The sequence below is a fragment of the Lagenorhynchus albirostris genome, chromosome X (assembly GCF_949774975.1).
Source record: "Lagenorhynchus albirostris chromosome X, mLagAlb1.1, whole genome shotgun sequence".
Taxonomy (NCBI): Eukaryota; Metazoa; Chordata; class Mammalia; order Artiodactyla; family Delphinidae; genus Lagenorhynchus; species Lagenorhynchus albirostris.
The window spans coordinates 63,667,084-63,687,584 of record NC_083116.1 but is presented as its reverse complement, the minus strand read 5'-3'; the positions used below and the strand labels follow the sequence as shown (position 1 = coordinate 63,687,584).

General features: G+C 35.6%; 1 pseudogene; it reads left to right on the top strand.

The window, feature by feature from the left end:
- Window positions 1-20,005: 20,005 nt before the first annotated feature.
- On the top strand, window positions 20,006-20,145 carry LOC132514141 (U2 spliceosomal RNA; annotated as a pseudogene).
- Window positions 20,146-20,501: the final 356 nt, after the last annotated feature.

The following is a 20,501-nucleotide window of genomic DNA, read 5'->3' as shown; positions in this document are numbered from 1 at the left end:
GATATAAGAAAACATTGGTACAATTTATGTCAGAGAATGTTTTGCCTATGTTCTCTTCTAGGAGTTTTATGGTGTCATGTCTTATGTCTAAGTCTTTCAGCCATTTTGAGTTTATTTTTGTGCATGGTGTGAGGGTGTGTTCTAACTTCATTGGTTTACATGCAGCTGTCCAACTTTCCCAGCACCACTTGTTGGAGAGACTTTTTCCCATTTTATATTCTTGCCTCCTTTGTCAAAGATTAATTGACTATAGGTGTGTGGGTTTATTTCTGGGCTCTCTATTCTGTTCCACTGATCTGTATGTCTGTTTTGTGCCATTACCACACCGTTTTGATTACTATAGCTTTGTAGTATTGTCTGAAGTCTGGGAGAGTTATGCCTCGTGCTTTGTTCTTTTTCTTCAGGATTGCTCTGGCAATCCTGGGTCTTTTATGGTTCCATATATAAAATTTATATGTTCTAGTTCTGTGAAAAATGTCATGAGTAATTTGATAGGGATCGCATTAAATCTATAGATTGCTTTGGGTAGTATGGCCATTTTAACAATATTAATTCTAATCTGTATGTCTGTTTTGTGCCATTACCACACCGTTTTGATTACTATAGCTTTGTAGTATTATCTGAAGTCTGGGAGGGTTAGGCCTCCTGCTTTGTTCTCTAGGAAACTCAAATAACTTGTCTAAATTTATACGGTTTATGGTTTAAATGAGTTTCAAATCCAGAACTCTGACAACAAAACCAGTTTACTTTCACACTTACTGACCTTTCCTTCATCTGAGTAATTCACCAGTAGGAATGAGTTATAGAGTAAATTTTAATACCAGCAGAAGGTGGTGGATCAAAAAGTTTCCATTCTTACTTTAGAGGAAACTGTTATTAACTTTCTCAATTTACACCTCACCATCTCAGTTTTCATGTTGTTTAATGACATAAACTACCAGAAACTCATCAGTTTCTCATAACAGTTTTCTAAATGAGAAGGGAAAAGAGATTGATCTCCACTACATGCAAATAAATCAAGGGTGTTAGAAGGATAAAGATCTAGTCACTCTGTGGTAAACACTTCAGTAGGATTACAGAGGTTTCAGTGGTTTTGTTGATCTTTTTTCTAGTTAAAAATAATGTATGTTTACTTATGATAGAGTTTAAAGGATAGTGTGCTAGAATGAGAAAGTACTATTCTGGAAATCAGGAGATTCCAGAGATTTTAGTTCTGGTTCTTGATGTAATTAAGGCCCTGAGTAAGTTATTTCTCTATTCTGGACCTCAGGTTCCTCACTTGTAAAAGGAAGGGTAGTAGCCCATATGATTTCTAAGGTCCTTTATAGCTCTGACATTCTAAAAAGATCTGTGTTGTAGAAAACTCCTCTGAAAGAAATAGAAATCATAAATATCATATATAAAACTATTAAGATTTCACTGTTTAAGTAAAAAATAATTGGAATTTGGATGATTGTAGAAATTCAAAATTATATACAGTCCTAAAGTTGTTCGTTCCTTAGGGTTTTTTTATTTGATTGTTTTAGATATGATTGTTATTTAACTCCATTCTTGCCTAAAGACTTTTGTTTTTCTCCTCACATTTCCTCTAGATGGTGCTCCATAACCAAAAATCACTCCTTTTAGGCTAGAAGCTATTAAGAAATATTCTTAGTCAGGAGCACGCTCCCTTGTGTCTCCAAATTCTGTATTATATTTTATCAGTGTCACAATTTAGAGGATACCAGCGCTATAAAGTATAAACATATTTTTCTAAGTTTCACAAATGTATTTAATATAGCACAAAGCACCATCTATATGGAATAGTTCCATCTGTTATGCTGCGTACTGATATCATATCTGTGCTATGGAAGCCAGGCATTAATTGGTGTTAGATGTTTAGTATTCTGTTGATCTGCTAGATAGTGTGTACATCATTTATAAAATGAAGCTTTGGGGAATTCCCTGGTGGTCCAGTGGTTAGGACTCCACCTTTCCACTCAGGGGGCATGGGTTCAATCCCTGGTAGGGGAACTAGGATCTCACAAGCTGCTTATCATGACCAAATAAATAAATAAATAAAATGAAGCTTTTAGAAACATAGGACAGGAGACACATAGTTTTTCAAGGCAGAAGCTCAGGGTGTCTCCCTTTGCCTGGCAAAGCAATAAAGCTATCCTTTAAAAACAAAAAGAAAAACAAAAACATAGGACACCTTGAGTTAAATTTTCTTTACACATATTCAACAGATACATAATGAATATTTTAAAGGCAAAGTTTTACTTATATGTTATGTATTTCTTATTATAATATTTATTATTTCACAAAAGTATTAAAACTTCATACATAGGAAAGATCTTAGACCAGATAATTTTTGACTTGTAATTAAAAAAGGGTCATAAATGTCTTTTAATTTAAAAAATTACTGTTACATTTAATGTCTTTATTCTTAACTATTTTAACATTGTTTAGTTCTCTACTCTCTTTAAGGAACTAATTATTTCTGTAACTCTAATCCCTTACCATCACTGTGCTTCTCACTTTAACTCTGAATGTCAATGATATAAATTCCATGGTATCTCAACATATTGAAAGTACCAACTTGAAAGATAAGATGAGTTGTCTCTGAAGATTTTATGTGTGGGTTTTATCAGATACAATTTTGTATTTAGCTGCCATTTTAAAAGAATTACTCATTCAGCAAATGTTAAATGTAACCAAAGTTGAATGTTTTGTTTTGTTTTGTTTTGTTTTGTTTTAAACATCTTTATTGGGGTATAATTGCTTTACAATGGTGTGTTAGTTTCTGCTTTATAACAAAGTGAATCAGTTATACATATACATATGTTCCCATATCTCTTCCCTCTTGCGTCTCCCTCCCTCCCACCCTCCCTATCCCACCCCTCCAGGCTGTCACAAAGCACCGAGCCAATATCCCTGTGCCATGCAGCTGCTTCCCACTAGCTATCTAATTTACGTTTGTTAGTGTATATATGTCCATTACTCTCTGTCGCCCTGTCACAGCTCACCCTTCCCCCTCCCCGTATCCTCAAGTCCATTCTCTAGTAGGTCTGTGTCTTTATTCCTGTCTTACCCCTAGGTTCTTCATGAAGTTTTTTTTCTTAAATTCCATATATATGTGTTAGCATACGGTATTTGTCTTTTTCTTTCTGATTTACTTCACTGTGTATGACAGACTCTAGGTCTATCCACCTCATTACAAGTAGCTCAATTTCGTTTCTTTTTATGGCTGAGTAATATTCCATTGTATATATGTGCCACATCTTCTTTATCCATTCATCCAATGATGGGCACTTAGGTTGTTTTCATCTCCGGGCTATTGTAAATAGAGCTGCAATGAACATTTTGGTACATGAATCTTTTTGAATTTTGGTTTTCTCAGGGTATATGCCCAGTAGTGGGATTGCTGGGTCATATGGTAGTTCTACTTCCACCCTCCCTATCCTACCCCTCTAGGTGGTCACAAAACACTGAGCAGCTCAAAACAAGTAGTTCTACTTGTCAAAGATTAGGGATGAGGGGAGGAAGAAAGTGGGTTAGTATGACTATACTATAGTATGACTATAAATGGATAGCATGAAATATCTTTGCAGTGAAAGAATAGTTCTGTATCTTGATTCTGGTGATGGCTTTATACATCTACACATGATAAAATTGTACACACACACACATACACAAATAAGTACATATAAAATTGGTGGAATCTAATTAAGATTTGTGAATTGCACCAATGTCAATTTCCTGGTTTTGACTGTACTGTAGCTACCCTGGGGGAAACTGGTTGAAGGGTGCATTGGATGTCTCTGTATTAATTTTGTAACTCCTTGTGAATCTATAATTATTTAAAAATTTAAAAGTTAAGAACAACCACTTCATATACTGGGACCAACTTCTGATTAGAACAGTAAAAAGATAAACTTCAAAATTAAATAGAAGGGCTTTTTTTCACTTGTGACACGTTGCTCTCATTTTATTTGGCAACCACACAATAAAAAAATTAAACACCTTCCCTCCTCCCCTTTTGCACACAGCTAGAAAACTTGTATAAGGACAAACTGACTTAAAGTGATTCTATGTACTTCAGATGTAAATGAGTTGGGCTTATTTTGTAATGTAAGACTCTAGAGAATTCTCATCAACTCCACATTGAGTAACAGACCTTCAATATTACGCCTAATTTTTATTTGTCCCACGTTTAGAGCTTCTATTATTTACATGTGTCTTGTGCTTTCTTGGCAATATGTTAAAAGATTATCTGAGTTTCCTCAAGAGCCATATTTCAAATTTAAAAATGCATTAGTCTATGAGCAGGGAAAGCATGAAATACATTGTCTCCACTCAATAATTCACTATTAAATCAATACATAATAAATGTTTTTTTAATTAATTAATTTATTTTGGTACTTTTTAACACTTTTATTGGAGTATAATTACCTTACAATATTGTGTTAGTTTCTGCTGTATAAGAAAGTGAATCAGTTATACGTATACATATATCCCTATATCCCCTCCCTCTTGCGTCTCCCTTCCACCCTCCCTATCCTACCCCTCTAGGTGGTCACAAAACACTGAGCTGATCTCCCTGTGCTATGCGGCTGCTTCCCACTAACTATCTCTTTTACATTTGGTAGTGTATATATGTCAATGCCACTCTCTCACTTCCTCCCAATTTACCCTTCCCCCTCCCCATGTCCTCAAGTCCATTCTCTACATCTGCGTCTTTATTCCTGTCCTGCCCCTAAGCTCTTCAGAACCATTTTTATTTTAGATCACGTATATATGTGTTAGCATATAGTATTTGTTTTTCTCTTTCTGACTTACTAGAAGGATTTTTTGAGAAGGAAACTCACACAAGGCTGTTTATGACAACAAAATGTGTGAGCCTGAACAACTAATAATTTATGACATTTTTAGAAACCTGGTTCTTAAATTCTTTTTCTTCATTTTTTATTCTTTGTGAACATATAACATAGTGGATATTTTTGCCACACACTACGTGTATGACATTGGGCATGCTGCTGAAACTCTAAACATCTCAACATCTTAGCATTCTTATCAATAAAGTAGCAATGGCAAAAGAGTACTATATTGCAGTTATTATAGGGGTTATATAATTAAATGGAATGCTTTTAAAGAACTATGTTCAGAGAAAACAATAAAGTTAAGTAAAATTAAAATAAAGTATTAAATTAGCGTTCTCTTTGTCCTTTTTCCTTGTTTTGGTTGCCAAGAATTTTGGAGTGGAATTTGATGTAAATTTTCAAGAATTAAATAGAATAAAACACAACACTAAAACACCTTAATAAACATGACTGAGGTTATTCTAGTGCTTTAGAATGAATATGTGAACACCCAACATCATTACAGAGTACAGAAATTTGGAAGTTTTCTCTCTATGGAACCAAATGGCATCACTTGGAAAATGAATTATTCTGAAACGTATAGTTCTGGTATGATATTGTTTACTGGTTATCTTTATTTTTATGTAAACAGTAAAGTAGGCACCCTCTATTTAATTGAGCCTACCAGTTACTTGATTAGAGTAAACAAGAATATATTCTATCACTGCAATGCAATTTCCCCTTTGTTCTTTTTCCTATATAGTAAGCATTTAATTCGTGACATTGAAAAGCCCGAGTATCAGAATCTGAGATCTGAAATTTCATACTATGAATTTTGAATCTCCATTATCCGACACACTGAGATGCTATCTTCATAAACATTTTCCTTCAGATACATGTGTTTTTAAACACAAGTGGAAAAAGGTAACTTTTTTAAACATTTATTTTAATTGATTTACAATGTTGTGTTAGTTTCAGGTGTACAGCAAAGTGAGTCAGTTACACATATACGTCTCAACACTTTTTTAGATTCTTTTCCCATATAAGCCATTACAGAGTATTAAGTAGAGTTCCCTGTGCTATACAGTAGGTCCTTATTAGTTGTCTATTTTATATATAGTAGCATGTATATGTCAATCCCAATCTCCCGATTCATCCCTAAACCCCTAACACCCTGGTAACCGTAAGTTTGTTTTCTACATATGTAACTCTCTGTTTTGCAGATAAGTTCACTTGTACCTTTTTTTTTTTAGATTCCACATATAAGCTATATCATATGATATTTGTCTACCTCTGTCTGACTTACTTCCCTCAGTATGACAATCTCTAGGTCCATCCATGTTGCTGCACATGGCATTATTTCATTCTTTTTTTATGGATGAGTAATATTCCATTGTATATATGTGCCACCACTTCTTTATCCATTTCTGTATAGATGGACATTTAAGTTGCTTCCATTTCCTGGGTATTGGGAATAGTGCTGCAATGAACACTGGGGTGCACGTATGTTTTCAAATTATGGTTTTCTTTGGATATATGCCCAGGAGTGGGACTGCTGGATCATATGGTAGCTCTATTTTCAGTTTTTTAAGGAACCTCCATATTGTTCTCCATAGTGACTGTACCAATTTACATTCTCACCAACATTGTAAGAGGGTTCCCTTTTCTCCACACCCTCTCCAGCATTTACTGTTTGTAGACTTTTTGATGATGGCCATTCTGACTGGTGTGAGGTGATACCTCACTGTAGTTTTAATTTGCATTTCTCTAATAATTGTGATGTTGAGCATTTTTTATGTGCTTTTTGGCCATCTATATGTCTTCTTTGGAGAAATCTCTATTTAGATCTTCTGCCCATGTTTTGATTGAGTTGTCTGCTTTTTTGATATTGAGCTGCATAAGCTATTTGTATATTTTAAAGGTTAATCCTCTGTTGGTCGCTTCATTTGCAAATATTTTCTCCCATTCTGATTGCTGTCTTTTCGTTTTGTATATGGTGTTCTTTGCTGTGCAAAAGCTTTTAGGTTTAATTGGGTCCCATTCATTTATTTTTGCTTTTATTTTTGTTGTTCAAGGAGGTGCATTGAAAAAGATCTTGCTGTGATTTATGTCCGAGTGTGTTCTGCCTATGTTTTCCTCTAAGAGTTTTATAGAATCCAGCTTTACATTTAGGTCTTTTTTTGAGTAGAATAGACTAGCTTTCTTACTTTGCCACGCAAAGGGGGACACAGTGGTCTACTGCCCCAGAAACCGTGTGTCCCCCTCCTTTGTTTTTGGCCATGCCACCTGGCATGTGGGTTCTTAGTTTCCTGACCAGGGATTGACCCATGCCCCCTGCAGTGGAAGCGCAGAATCTTAACCAATGGACTGCCAGAGAAGTCCCTACATTTTAGTCATTAATTCATTTTGAGTTTATTTTTGTGTATGGTGTTAGGGAATGTACTAATTTTATTCTCTTACATGTAGCTGTACAATTTTTGCAGCACCACTTATTAAAGAGACTGTCTTTTCTCCATTGTATATTCTTGCCTCCTTTGTCATAGATTAGGTGACCATAGGTGTGTGGGTTTATCTCTGGAATTCTATCCTGTTCCATTGATCTGTATTTCTGTTTCTTTGCCAGTACCATATTGTTTTGATGACTGTAGCTTTGTAGTATAGTGTAAAGTCAGGGAGCCTGTTTCCTCCAACTCCATTTTCTTTCCCAAGATTGCTTTGGCTCTCTGTTGTCTTTTGTGTTTCCATACAAATTGTAAGGTTTTTTTTCTAATTCTGTGAAAAATGTCATTGGTAGTTTGATAGGGATTGCAATGACTCTGTAGATTGCTTTAGGTAGTATAGTCATTTTCACAATATTGATTTTTCAAATCCAAGAACATGGTATATCTCTCTGTCCGTTTGTGCCATCTTTGATTTCTTTCATCAGTATCTTATAGTTTTCTGAGTACTGGTCTTTTGCCTCCTTAGGTAGGTTTATTCCTAGGTATTTTATTATTTTTGATGCAATGTTGAGTGGGATGTTTCTTTGATTTCTCTTTCTCATCTTTAATTGTTAATGTATAGAAATGCAAGTGATTTTTGTGTATTACTTTTGTATACTGCAACTTTACCAAATTCATTGATGAGCTCTAGAAGTTTTTTGGTAGCATCTTTAAAGTTTTCTATGTGTAGTATCACATCATCTGCAAACAGTGATAGTTTTACTTTTTTTCCAATTTGGATTCCTTTATTTCTTTCTTTTCTCTGATTGCCATGGCTAGGACTTCCAAATCTATGTTGAATAAAATTGATGAGAGTGGACACCCTTGTCTTGTTCCCGATCTTAAAGGAAATTATTTCAGCTTTTCATCATTGAGAATGATGTTTGCTGTGGGGTTATCATATATAGCCTTTATTATATTGAGGTAGGTTCCCTCTATGCCCACTTTCTGGAGAGATTTTATCATAAATGTGTGTTGAATTTGGTCAAAATCTTTTTTTGCATCTATTGAGAGGATCATATATTTTTTTATTCTTCAGTTAGTTAATGTGGTGTATTGCACTGATTAATTTGTGGATATTGAAAAATCCTTACAACCCTGGGATAAATCCCACTTGATAATGCTATATGATCCTTTTCTTTTAATATTTATTTATTGAGTTATTTGGCTGTGCCAGGTCTTAGTCGCAGCACACAGGATCACAGCATGCAGGATCTTTAGTTGCAGCATGCGGGATCTAGTTCCCTGACCAGGGATAAAACCATGGGGCCCCTGCATTGGGAGCACAGAGTCTTAAACGCTGGACCACCAGGGAAGTCCCTGATCCTTTTAATGTGTTGTTGGATTCGGTATGCTAGTATTTTGTTGAGGAGTTTTGCATCTATATTTTTCAGTGATGTTGGCCTGTAATTTACTTTTTTTGTGATATCTTTGTCTGGTCTTGGTATCAGAGTGATGGTTGCCCTGTAGAATAAGCTTGAGAGTGTTCTGCAATTTTGGGGAAGAGCTTCAGAAGGGTAGGTGTTAACGCTTCCCTAAATGTTTGATAGAATATGCCTGTGAAGCAATCTGTTCCTGTACATTTGTTTGTTGGAGGATTTTTAATCACAGTATCAATTTCAGTACCTGTGATTTGTCTGTTCATACTTTCGATCTTCCTGACTCAGTCTTGAAAGCTAGTGCCTTTCTAAGAATTTGTCCATTTTTTCTAGATTGTCCATTTTGTTAGCATATAGTTGCTTGTGTAGTGTCTTACAATTCTCTGTATTTCTGTAGTGTCTGTTGTAACTTCTCTCTTTTCATTTTATTGATTTCAGACCACTCCCTTTTTTCTTGATGAGTCTGGCTAAAGGTTTATCAATTTTGTCTTCTCAAAGAACCAGCTTTTAGTCTCACTGATTTTTGCTAATGTTTTCTTTGTCTCTATATCATTTTTTAAAACAATTTTATTGGAGTATAATTGCTTTAAAATGGTGTATTAATTTCTGCTTTATAACAAAGTGAACCAGTGTTACATATAGATATGTCCCCATATCTCTTCCCTCTTGCGTCTCCTTCCCTCCGATGCTCCCAATCCCAACCCTCTAGGTGGTCACAAATCACCGAGCTGATCTCCCTGTGCTATGTGGCTGCTTCCCACTAGCTATCTATTTTATATTTGGTAGTGTATATATGTCAATGCCACTCTCACACTTTGTCACAGCATACCATTCCCCCTCCCCATATCCTCAAGTCCATTCTCTAGTAGGTCTATGTCTTTACTCCCATCTTACCCCTAGGTTCTTCATGAACTTTTTTTTTCTTACATTCCATATATATGTGTTAGCATATGGTATTTGATTTTCTCTTTCTGACTTACTTCATTCTGTATGACAGACTCTAGGTCCATCCACCTCACTACAAATAAGTCAATTTCGTTTCTTTTTATGGCTGAGTAATATTCCATTGTATATATGTGCCACATCTTCTTTATCCATTCATCTGTTGATGGACACTTAGGTTGCTTCAGTGTCTTGGCTATTGTAAATAGAACTGCAAGGAACATTTTGGTACATGATTTTTTTTGAATTTTGGTTTTCTCAGGCTATATGCCCAGTAGTGGGATTGCTGGGCCATATGGCAATTCTATTTTTAGTTTTTTAAGGAACCTCCATACTGTTCTCCATAGTGGCAGTATCAATTTACATTCCCAACAACAGTGCAAGTGTGTTCCCTTTTCTCCACACCCAATCCAGCATTTATTGTTTCTAGCTTTTTTGATGATGGCCATTTTGACCGGTGTGAGATGATATCTCATTGTAATTTGGATCTGCATTTCTCTAATGATTAAAGACGTTGAGCATTCTTTCATGTGTTTGTTGGCAATCTGTATATCTTCTTTGGAGAAATGTCTATTTAGGTCTTCTGCCCGTTTTTGGATTGGGTTTTTTGCTTTTTTGTCATTGAGCTGCAGGGGCTGCTTGTCAATTTTGTAGATTAATCCTTTGTCAGTTGCTTCATTTGCAAATATTTTCTCCCATTATGAGGGTTGTCTTTTCGTCTTCTTTATGGTTTCCTTTGCTGTGCAAAAGGTTTGAAGTTTCATTAGGTCCCATTTGTTTATTTTTGTTTGTATTTCCATTTCTCTAGGAGGTGGGTCAAAAAGGATCCTTCTGTGATTTATATCATAGAGTGTCCTGCCTATGTTTTCCTCTAAGAGTTTGATAGGTTCTGACCTTGTATTTAGGTCTTTAGTCCATTTTGAGTTTATTTTTGTGTATGGTGTTAGGAAGTGTTCTAATTTCATACTTTTATATGTACCTGTCCAGTTTTCCCAGCACCACTTATTGAAGAGGCTCTCTTTTCTCCACTGTATATTCTTGCCTCCTTTATCAAAGATAATGTGACCATATGTGTGTCGGTTTATCTCTGGGTTTTCTGTCCTGTTCCATTGATCTATATTTCTGTTTTTGTACCAGTACCATACTGTCTTGATTATGGTAGCTTTGTAGTATAGTCTGACGTCAGGAAGCCTCATTCCTCCAGCTCCATTTTTCGTTCTCAAGATTGCTTTGGCTATTCAGGGTCTTTTGTGTTTCCACACAAACTGTGAAATTTTTTGTTCTAGTTCTGTGAAAAATGCCAGTGATAGTTTGATAGAGATTGCATTGAATCTGTAGATTGCTCTGGATAGTAGAGTCATTTTCACAATGTTGATTCTTCCAATCCAAGAATTTGGTATATCTCTCCATCTATTTGTATCATCTTTAATTTCTTTCAACAGTGTCTTATAATTTTCTGCATACAGGTCGTTTGTCTCCTGAGGTAGGTTTATTCCTAGATTTATTTTTTGCAATGGTAAATGGGAGTGTTTTCTTAATTTCACTTTCAGATTTTTCATCATTAGTGTATAGGAATGCCAGAGATTTCTGTGCATTAATTTGGTATTCTGCTACTTTAACAAATTCATTGAATTGTTCTAGTAGTTTTCTGGTAGCATCTTTGGGCTTCTCGATGTATAGTATCATGTCATCTGCAAACAGTGAAAGCTTTACTTCTTGTTTTCTGATTTAGATTCCTTTTATTTATTTTTCTTCTCTGATTACTGTGGGTAAAACTTCCAAAACTGTGTTGAATAATAGTGGTGAGAGTGGGCAACCTTGTCTTGTTCCTGGTTTTAGTGGAAATGATTTCAGTTTTTCACCATTGAGGACGATGTTGGCTGTGGGTTTGTCATATATGGCATTTATTATGCTGAGGAAAGTTCCCTCTCTGCCTACTTTCTGCAGGATTTTTATCATAAATGGGTGTTGAATTTTGCCAAAAGCATTCTCTGCATCTGTTGAGATGATCATGTTTTTTCTACTTCAGTTTGTTAATATGGAGTATCATATTGATTGTTTTGCCTATATTGAAGAATTCTTTCATTTCTGGAATAAACCCCACTTGATCATGGTGTATGATCCTTTTAATGTGCTGTTGGATTCTGTTTCCTAGTATTTTTTTGAGGATTTCTGCATGTATGTTCATCAGTGATATTGTAGTGTAGTTTTCTTTCTCTGTGACATCTTTGTCTGGTTTTGGTATCAGTGTGAAGTCAGCCTCATAGAATGAATCTGGGAGTGTTCTCCCTCTGCTATATTTTGGAAGAGTTTGAGGATAGGTGTTAGCTCTTCTCTAAATGTTTGATAGAATTCGCCTGTGAAGCCATCTGATCTTGGGCTTTTGTTTGTTGGAAGATTGTTAATCACAGTTTCAAAATCAGTGCTTGTGATTGGTCTGTTCATATTTTCTATTTATTCCTGGTTCAGTTTTGACAGGTTGTATATTTCTAAGAATTTGTCCAATTCTTCCTGGTTGTCAATTTTATTGACATCGAGTTGCTTGTAGTAATCTCTCAGGATCCTTTGTATTTCTGCAGTGTCAATTGTTACTTCTCCTTTTTCATTTCTAATTCTATTGATTTGAGTCTTCTCCCTTACTTTCTTGATGAGTCTGGCTAATGATTTATCAATTTTGTTTATCTTCTCAAAGAACCAGCATTTAATTTTACTGATCTTTGCTATCATTTCCTTCATTTCTTTTTCATTTATTTCTGATCTGATTTTTTATGATTTCTTTCCTTCTGTTAACTTTGGGTTTTTTTTTTGTTCTTATTTCTCTAATTGCTTTAGGGCAACATTAGGTTTTTTATTTGAGATGTTTCATGTTTCTTAACATAGGATTGTATTGCTATAAACTTCCCTGTTAGAACTGCTTTTCCTGCATCCTCTGTTTTGGTTCATCATATTTTAGTTGTCATTTTTTACTAGGTATTTTTAATTTCCTCTTTGATTTCTTCAGTAATCTTTTGGTTATTAAGAAGTGTATTGTGTAGCCTCCATGTGTTTGTATTTTTTACAAATGTTTTCCTGTAATTGATATCTAGTCTCATACTGTGGTGGTCAGAAAAGACAGTTGAGATGATTTCAATTTTCTTAAACTTACCAAGGCTTGATTTGTGACCCAAGATATGATCTATCCTGGAGAATATTCCATGAGCACTTTAGAAAAATGTGTATTTTGTTGTTTTTGAATGGAATGTCCTATAAGTATCAATTAAGTCCATCTTTTTTGATGTATCATTTAAAGCTTGTGTTTCCTTATTTAGTTTCATTTTGGATGATCTGTCCATTGGTGAAAATTGGGTGCTAAAGTCCCCTAGTATGATTGTGTTACTGTTGATTTCCCCTTATATGGCTGTCAGTATTTGCCTTATGTTTTGAGGTGCTCCTATGTTGGGTGCATACATATTTACAATTGTTATATCTTCTTCTTGGATCGATCCCTTGATCATTATGTAGTGTCCTTTTTTGTCTCTTCCAATAGTCTTTATTTTAAAGTCTATTTTGTCTGATATGAGAATTGCTACTCCAGCTTTCTTTTGGTTTCCATTTGCATGGAATATCTTGTTCTATCCCCTCACTTTCAGTCTGTATTTGTCCCTAGGTCTGAAGTGGGTCTCTTGTAGACAGCATATGTATGGGTTTTGTTTTTGTATCCATTCAGCCAGTTTGTGTCTTTTGGTTGGAGCATTTAATCCATTTACATTTAAGGTAATCATCAATTTGTATGTTACTATTCCCATTTTATTAATTGTTTTAGGTTCATTATTGTAGGTATTTTCCTTCTCTTGAGTTTCTTGCCTAGAGAAGTTCCTTTAGCATTTGTTGTAAAACTGGTTTGGTGGTGCTGAACTCTCTCAGCTTTTGCTTGTATGTAAAGTTTTTAATTTCTCCATCAAATCTGAATGAGATCCTTGCTGGGTAGAGTAATCTTGGTTGTAGGTTTTTCTCCTTCATCACTTTAAATATGTCCTGCCAGTGCCTTCCGGCTTGCAGAGTTCTGCTGAAATATCAGCTGTTAACCTTATGGGTATTCCCTCATGTGTTTTTTTGTTATTATTCCCTTGCTGCTTTTAATATGTTTTCTTTGTATTTAATTTTTGATTTTTTCATTAACATGTTTCCTGGCATGTTTTTCCTTGGATTTATCCTTAATGGGACTCTCTGTTTTTCCTGGACTTGATTAACTATTCCCTTTCCCATATTAGGGAAAATTTCAACTTTAATCTTTTCAAATATTTTCTCAGTCCCTTGATTTTTCTATTCTTCTTCTGGGATCCCTATAATTCGAATGTTGGTGCCTTTAATATTGTCCCAGTGGTCTGTGAGACTGTCATCAGTTCTTTTCATTCTTTTTTCTTTATTCTGCTCTGAGGTAGTCATTTCCACTGTTTTATCTTCCAGGTCACTTATCCGTTCTTCTGCCTCAGTTATTCTGCTATTGATCCCTTCTAGAGTATTTTTAGTTTAATTTATTCTGTTGTTCATCATTGCTTGTTTCCTTTTTAGTTCTTCTAGGTTCTTGTTAACTGTTTCTTGCATTTTCTCTATTCTCTTTCCAAGATTTTGGATCATGTTTACTATAATTTTTCTGAATTATTTTTCAGGTAGACTGCCTATTTCCTCTTCATTTGTTAGGTCTGGTGGGTTTTTACCTTGCTCCTTTATCTGCTGTGTGTTTTTCTGTCTTCTCATTTTGCTTATCTTACTGTGTTTGGGGTCTCCTTCTTGCAGGCTGCAGGTTCGTAGTTCCCGTTGTTTTTGGTGTCTGACCCCAGTGGCTAAGTTTGGTTCAGTGGGTTGTGTAGTCTTCCTTGTGGAGGGGACTAATGCCTGTATTCTGGTAGTTGAGGCTGCATCTTGTCTTTCTGGTGGGCAGGTCCACGTCCGGTGGTGTGTTTTTGCATGTCTGTGGCCTTATTATGATTGTAGGCAGACTCTCTGCTAGTGGATGGGGCTGTACTCCTGTCTTGCTAGTTGTTTGGCATGCGGTGGCCAGCACTGTAGCTTGCTGATTGTTGAGTTATGCTGGTTCTTGGTGTTGAAATGGAGATCTCTGGGATATTTTTGCCTTTTGATATTATGTGGAGCTGGGAGCTCTCTTGTGGACCAGTGTCCTGAAGTTGGCTCTCTCATCTCAGAGGCACAGCATTACTCCTGGCTGGAGCATCAAGAGCCTTTCATCCACACAGCTCAAAAAAAGGGAGAAAATTTGAAAGAAAGAAAGAAAGAAAGAAAGAAAGAAAGAAAGAAAGAAAGAAAAAGAAAGAAAGAAAGAAAGAAAGAAAGAAAGAAAGAAAGAAAGAAAGAAAGAAAGAAAGAAAGAAAGAAAGAGAAAGAAAGAAAGAAAGAAAGAAAGAAAGAAAGAAGAGGATAAAATAAAACAAAGATAAAATAAAATGAAATTATTAAAATAAAAAATAATTATTAAGAAGAAAATTGTTTTAAAAGGAAAAACAAACACAGAAACCAAAAATGGACGGACAGAACCCTAGGACAAATGGTAAAAGCAAAGCTATACAGACAAAATCTCACACAGAAGCATACACACACACATTCACAAAAAGAGGAAAAGGGGAAAAATAATATATCTTGCTCTCAAAGTCCACCTCCTCAATTTGCGATGATTCGTTGTCTATTCATATGTTCCACGGATGCAGGGTACATCAAGTTGATTGTGGAGATTTAGTCTGCTGCTCCTGAGGCTGCTGAGAGAGATTTCCCTTTCTCATCTTTGTTTACACAGCTCCTGTGATTCAGCTGTGGATTTGGCACCGCCTCTGCTTGTATGTCACCTGAGGGCATCTGTTGTTTGCTCAGACAGGACGGGGTTAAAGGAGCCGATGTTTCGGGGGCTCTGGCTCACTCAGGCCGGGTGGAGGGAGGGGTACATATGTGGGGAGAGCCTGCGGTGGCAGAGGCCGGCATGATGTTGCACTAGCTTGAGGCACGCCGTGTGTTCTCCCGGGGAAGTTGTCCCTGGATCACGGGACCCTGGCAGTGGCGGGCTGCACATGCTCCTGGGAGGGGAGGTGTGGATAGTGACCTGTGCTCGCACACAGGCTTCTTGGTGGCGGTAGCAACAGCCTTAGCACCTTATGTCCGTCTCTGGGGTCTGCGCTGTTAGCCGCGGCTTGCGCCAGTCTCCAGAGCTCCTTTAAGCAGTGCTCTTAATCCCCTTTCCTCGCGCACCAGGAAAGAAAGAGGAAAGAAAAAGTCTCTTGCCTCTTTGGCAAGTCCAGACTTTTTCCCGGACTCCCTCCCGGGTAACCGTGGTGCAGTAACCCCTTCAGGCTGTGTTCATGCTACCAATCCCAGTCTTCTCCCTGCGATCCATCCGAAGCCCGAGCCTCAGCTCCCAGATCCCGCCAGCCCCGGCGGGTGAGCCGACAAGCCTCTCGGACTGGTGAGTGTTGGTTGGCGTGATGCTATGTGCGGGAATCCCTCCATTTTGCCTTCCACACCCCTGTTGCTCTGTTCTCCTTCATGGCTGCAAAACTTCCCCCCTCCGCCACCCACAGTCTCTGCCCGCAAAAGGGCTTCCTAGTGTGTGGGAACATTTCCTCCTTCACAGTGCCCTCCCACTGGTGCAGGTCCCATCCCTATTATTTGTCTCTGTTTATTCTTTTTTCTTTTGCCCTACCCATGTATGTGGGGAGTTTCTTGCCTTTTGGGAGGTCTGAGGTCTTATGCCATCGTTCAGTTGGTGTTCTATAGGAGCAGTTCCACGTGTAGATGTATTTCTGATGTGTCTTGGGGAGAAAGTTGATCTCCACATCTTACTCGTCTGCCATCTTCCTCCCAATCTCTTCATATATATCTTCTTTATCCATTCAATTTGTGGTGGATACTTAGGTTGCTTCCATATCTTGGCTATTGTAAATTGTGCTGCTATGAACATTGGGGTGCATCATCTTTTTGAGTTAGTGTTTCATTTTTTTTGGATGTACACTCAGCAGTGGAAATGCTGGATGATATGATAGTTCTATTTTCAGTTTTTTAGGGGAACCTCCATATTGTTTTCCATAGTAGATGCATCAGTTTATGTTCCCACTAACAGTGTTCAAGTGTTCCTTTTCCTTTGCATCCTAGCCAACCCTTATTTGTAGTCTTTTTGACTATAGCCATTCTGACAGGTGTGAGGTGATATTTCAGTGTCATTTTAATTTGCATTTCTCTAATAATTAGCAATGTTGAGCACCTTTTTATATGCTCATTAGCCATCTGTATGTCTTCTTTGGAAAAAAATGTCTATTCAAGATATATATATAGATAGATAGATAGATATAGATATATATATAGTTTGGATATTAACTACTTATCCATCATATCATGTGCAAATATTTTCTGCTGTTCAGTAAGTTGTCTTTTAATTTTGTTGGTAGTTTCCTTTGCTGTGCAAAATCTTTTAAGTTTAACTAGGTTCCGTTTGTTTATTTTTGCTCTTGTTTCCTTTGCCTGAGGAGACAGATACAAAAAAATATTGCTACAATTTATGTTAAAGAGTGTTCTGCCTATGTTTTCTTCTAGGAGTTTCATCATTTTAGGTCTTACATTTAGGTCTCTAATCCATTTACAGTTTATTTTTGTATAAGGTGTTAGAAAATATTTTGAGCTCATTCTTTACATGAATCTGTTCAGTTTTCCCAGCACCACTATTGAAGAGACTGTCTTTTCTCCATTGCATATTCTTGACTCCTTTGTTGTAGGTGAATTGACCTTAGGCATGTGGGTTTATTATGTTCCATTGATCTTTGTGTCTGTTTTTGTGGTAGTACTATGCTGTTTTCATTACTGTAACTTTGTAGTATAGTCTGAATTCTTGATACCTCCAGCTCTGTTCCTTTTTCTCAAGATTGTTTGGTAAATTGGGGTATTTTCTGTTTTCATAAAAATTTTTGGATTATTGGTTCTAGTTTTCTGAAAAATGTCATGGATATTTTGGTAAGGATTGCATTAAATGTGTAGATTGCTTTGATTAATATTGTCATTTTAACAGTATTAATTCTTTGAATCCATGAACCCAGGATTTCTTTCCATTTCTTTGTATCATCTTCAATTTCCTTCATCAATGTTTTATAGTTTTCAGAGTATAGATCTTTCACTTCCTTTGTTAAGTTTATTGCAAGATATTTTATTCTTTTTGATAAAATTTTAAATGGGATTTTTTTTCTTGCTTTCCCTTTCTGATAGTTCATTATTATATCTATAAAAATCAACACATTTTATATATTAATTTTTTATCTTGCAACTTTAGTGAATTCATTTATTAGTTCCAAGAGCTTTTTGGTGGACTTTTGGGTTTTCTATGTAGATTTTCATGTCATTTTCACAAAGTGACAGTTTTGTTACTTCCCTTCCAATTTTGATGCTTTTTATTTTTTACTTGTCTGATTGCTGTGGTTAAAATTTCCAGTACTGGGTTAGTTAGAAGTAACAAGAGTGGACATCCTTGTCTTATTGATTTTAGAGGAAAGGCTTTCATCTTTTCATCATTGAGTATGATGTTAGCTGTGGATGTGTCATAAATAGCCTTTGTTATATTGAGATATGTTTTCTCTATATGAACCTTGATGAGAGTTTTTATTATGAAGGGGTGTTGAATTATTTTCAAATGATTTTTCTGCATCTATTGAGATGATCATGTGAGTTGAATTCTTCCTTTTGATAATGTGTTGTATAAAATTTCATATCTGGAGTAAATCCCACTTACCCATGGTGTGTGATACTTTTTATGTATTGGTGAATTCAGTTTGCTAATACTTTGTTGATGATTTTGGCATCTATATTCATCACAGGTATTGAGCTGTAATTTTCTTTTCTCATAGTGTCTTTGTCTAGTTTTGGTATCAGGGTAACTGTGCCCTCAAAAAATTGATTTGGGAGTGTGTCTCTCCTCTGTAATTTTTTGCAATAATTTGAGAAGAATAGCTATTAGCTCTTCTTTATATGTTTGGTAGAATTCTCCTCTGAAGCCAACAGGTCCTGGGTTTCTGTTTACCAGGAGTGTTTTTTTTATTACAAATTCAATTTCAATGCTATTGATTAGTCGGTTCAGATTGTCTGTTTCTTCCTGATTCATTTTTAGCAGATTGTATGTTTCCAGAAAAATTTTTATTTCTTCTAGGTAGTCCAATTTTTTGGTGTGTAATTGTTCATAGTATTCTCTTATGATTTTTGTACCTCTGTGGTATAAGTTGATATTTCTCCTTTTTCATTTTTTATTGTTTTCTGGGTCCTCTCTCATTTCTTCTTGATTAGCCTGGCTAAAGGTTTATCAATTTTGTTTATCTTTTTTAAAAAACAGCTCTTGGTTTCATTGCTGTTTTCTATGTTTTTTCTCAATCTCTATATTATTTATTTCCTCTCTGATCTTCATTATTTCCTTCTTTCTTCTGACTTTGGGCTTTGTTTGTTTTTCTTTTTCTAATTCCTTTAGATAGAACATTATGTTGTTTATTTCATATTTTCCTTGTTTTTTGACAAAGGCCTTTATTGTAATTAACTTCCCTCTCAGAACTTCTTTTTCTGTATCTCATAGATTTTAAAAAGCTTTGTTTCCATTTTCATCTGTCTTGTGGTATTTTCTGATTTAATCTTTGATTTCTTTATTGACTTATTTGTATTCTAGTAGCATGCTGTTTAGTCTCCACCTGTTTCTGCTTTTCTCAGTTTTCTTTCTGAAATTTATTTCTAGTTTTATACATTGTGGTTAGAAAAAGTTCTTGATATGATTTCTATCTTCTTAAATTTTTTGTGACTTGTTTTGTTTCCTAGAATGTCATCGATCTTGGAGAATGTTCCATGTGCCCTTGAAAAGAATGTATATTCTGCTGTTTTTGGAAGGAATGTCCTGTACATATTCTATGTCTCATGTGTTTATTGTGTCATTTAAGCCCACTGTTGCCTTGTTGATTTTCTGTCTGGATGGTTTGTCCATTGATGTAAGTGGGGTGTTAAACCCCTACTATTTTTGTAGTACTGTCCATTTCTCCCTTTATGTCTGTTAATATTTGCTTTTTATATTTAGTTACTCCTGTATTGGGTGCATGTATGTTAAAGAGTGTAATATCCTATTCTTGTATTAATCCCTTCATCATTATATAAATCCCTTCTTTGGCTTCTGTTATTTACTTTATTTTAAAATCTATTTCATTTGATATGAGTATTTTTTTCTTGTTTTTTCCATTTTCATGAAATATTTTTCCATCCCCTCACTTTCTTTGTGTGTGTTTTTACCTCTGAAGTGAATCACTTATAAGCAGTATATAGATGGGTCTTGTTTTTTTTTTTTTTTTTTCCAATACAGTAAGTAAGTCACATTGCTTCTTGGCCTTTTGGCTAAGATCAAGTGCAGTAAGTAAGCCACACGTAAGTCTTTGATTGGAACATTTTTTCCATTGACTATTGAAGTAATTATTGATAGGTAAGTACTTATTGACATTTTGGTACTTGTTTTCCACTTGTTTTTGTAGTCCTTCTCTATTCATTTCTTCTTCCTTTCGTTTCTCCCATTGTGGTTTGATGATTTTCCTTAGTAGTATTCTTCAGTTCCTTTCCTTCTACTTTTGGTGTATCTATTGTGGGTTTTTAATTTGTGGTTACCATGTGTTTCATATAAGTGGACCTATAATTATAACCACTTATTTTAAACTCATGGTCATTTAAAGTTCAAACACATTCTAAAAGATCCACCTCTTTTACTCACCTCCCTTACATTTTTATATTTTTGGTATAATTTTTATCTTGATCATTAATCACTTCACTGTTAATTGCAGTTATAGTTGCCTTCACTTTTTTTGTCCTTTAACCTTCAT